The sequence below is a fragment of the Oncorhynchus tshawytscha genome, linkage group LG29 (assembly GCF_018296145.1).
Source record: "Oncorhynchus tshawytscha isolate Ot180627B linkage group LG29, Otsh_v2.0, whole genome shotgun sequence".
NCBI lineage: Eukaryota > Metazoa > Chordata > Actinopteri > Salmoniformes > Salmonidae > Oncorhynchus > Oncorhynchus tshawytscha.
This window is the reverse complement of record NC_056457.1, coordinates 34,400,235-34,402,734: the sequence shown is the minus strand read 5'-3', so window position 1 is coordinate 34,402,734 and position 2,500 is coordinate 34,400,235. Positions and strand designations below refer to the sequence as shown.

Here is a 2,500-nt window from a genome sequence, read left to right as displayed (position 1 = left end):
CTCCTCCTCTTTCTCTCTTTCTCTCTCTCTCTCTCTCTCTCTCTCTCTCTCTCTCTCTTTCTCTCTCTCTCTCTCTCTCTCTCTCTCTCTCTCTCTCTCTCTCTCTCTCTCTCTCTCTCTCTCTCTCTCTCTCTCTCTCTCCTCCTCCTCCTTCTCTCTCTCTCTCTTGGGCCCTGCATATGAAACCACTTTACCGCATTTATGTCATTCCACACCCAACACACTCCCCTTCCTCCCCATTCATAACCCCCCTTTCCTCCCCCTTCCTCCTCCTCCCCCCTCCTCCCCCTTCCTCCCCCTTCCTACCCTTGCCTCCCCCTCTCCTCCCCCTTCCTCTTCCTTCCTCCCCTTCAGTGTTTCAATGACAAAATAAACATCCACCTTTACTTCATTCCTGCACCATTTCAGATAGTCAGTCAGACATAGAGATCATCTGAGCTTAGGCTTTATGGTTCCTCTAGTCTAGTCACACACACACACGCACACACACACACACGCACGCACACACACACACACACACACACACACACACACACACACACGCGCACGCATGCACGCACGCACACATGCTCGCACACATACACACACACGCACACACACGCTCACGCACACACACACACGCACACACACACGCGCACGCATGCACGCACGCACGCACACACACACAGACACAGACACACACACGCGCACACGCACGCACACACACACACACACAGTCTTTATCTGCACCAGACCCCTATGGCCAATGACACCCTTTTCCATATCTAGTGCAGTATGACCTATGGTTCGTGCACTATATAGGGACTAGACTAGCCATTTTGGACAGAGCCCTGTTTCCTCCTTTCTGTTGAGGTGTTAAACCTAGACTAACTAGACTACCTGTCTCCTCTAACCACTAGACTACCTGTCTTCTCTAACCACTAGACTACCTGTCTCCTATGTCTCCTCTAACCACTAGACTACCTGTCTCCTATAACCACTAGACTACCTGTCTCCTCTAACCACTAGACTACCTGTCTCCTATGTCTCCTCTAACCACTAGACTACCTGTCTCCTATAACCACTAGACTACCTGTCTCCTCTAACCACTAGACTACCTGTCTCCTATGTCTCCTATAACCACTAGGCTACCTGTCTCCTATGTCTCCTATAACCACTAGACTACCTGTCTCCTCTAACCACTAGACTACCTGTCTCCTCTAACCACTAGACTACCTGTCTCCTATGTCTCCTATAACCACTAGGCTACCTGTCTCCTCTAACCACTAGACTACCTGCCTCCTCTAACCACTAGACTACCTGTCTCCTCTAACCACTAGACTACCTGTCTCCTCTAACCACTAGACTACCTGTCTCCTCTAACCACTAGACTACCTGTCTCCTCTAACCACTAGACTACCTGTCTCCTCTAACCACTAGACTACCTGTCTCCTCTAACCACTAGACAACCTGTCTCCTCTAACCACTAGACTACCTGTCTCCTCTAACCACTAGACTACCTGTCTCCTCTAACCACTAGACAACCTGTCTCCTCTAACCACTAGACTACCTGTCTCCTCTAACCACTAGACTACCTGTCTCCTCTAACCACTAGACTACCTGTCTCCTCTAACCACTAGACTACCTGTCTCCTCTAACCACTAGACTACCTGTCTCCTCTAACCACTAGACTACCTGTCTCCTCTAACCACTAGACTACCTGTCTCCTCTAACCACTAGGCTACCTGTCTCCTCTAACCACTAGACTACCTGTCTCCTCTAACCACTAGACTACCTGTCTCCTCTAACCACTAGACTACCTGTCTCCTCTAACCACTAGACAACCTGTCTCCTCTAACCACTAGACTACCTGTCTCCTCTAACCACTAGACTACCTGTCTCCTCTAACCACTAGACTACCTGTCTCCTCTAACCACTAGACAACCTGTCTCCTCTAACCACTAGACTACCTGTCTCCTCTAACCACTAGACAACCTGTCTCCTCTAACCATTAGACTACCTGTCTCCTCTAACCACTAGACTACCTGTCTCCTCTAACCACTAGACTACCTGTCTCCTATAACCACTAGACTACCTGTCTCCTCTAACCACTAGACTACCTGTCTCCTATGTCTCCTATAACCACTAGGCTACCTGTCTCCTCTAACCACTAGACTACCTGCCTCCTCTAACCACTAGACAACCTGTCTCCTCTAACCACTAGACTACATGTCTCCTCTAACCACTAGACAACCTGTCTCCTCTAACCACTAGACTACCTGTCTCCTCTAACCACTAGACTACCTGTCTCCTCTAACCACTAGGCTACCTGCCTCCTCCAACCACTAGACTACCTGCCTCCTCTAACCACTATGCTACCTGTCTCCTATAACCACTAGACTACCTGTCTCCTCTAACCACTAGGCTACCTGTCTCCTCTAACCACTAGGCTACCTGTCTCCTTTAACCACTAGACTACCTGCCTCCTCTAACCACTAGACTACCTGCCTCCTCTAACCAC

The 2,500-nt window shown here is 49.4% G+C and overlaps 1 protein-coding gene across 17 annotated transcripts in view; it reads left to right on the top strand.

Moving 5' to 3' along the window:
• LOC112227456 (eyes absent homolog 1-like) overlaps positions 1-2,500 on the top strand; it is a 143,808-nt gene that overhangs the window by 114,476 nt on the left and 26,832 nt on the right. The gene's annotated exons all lie outside the window — the stretch shown is intronic.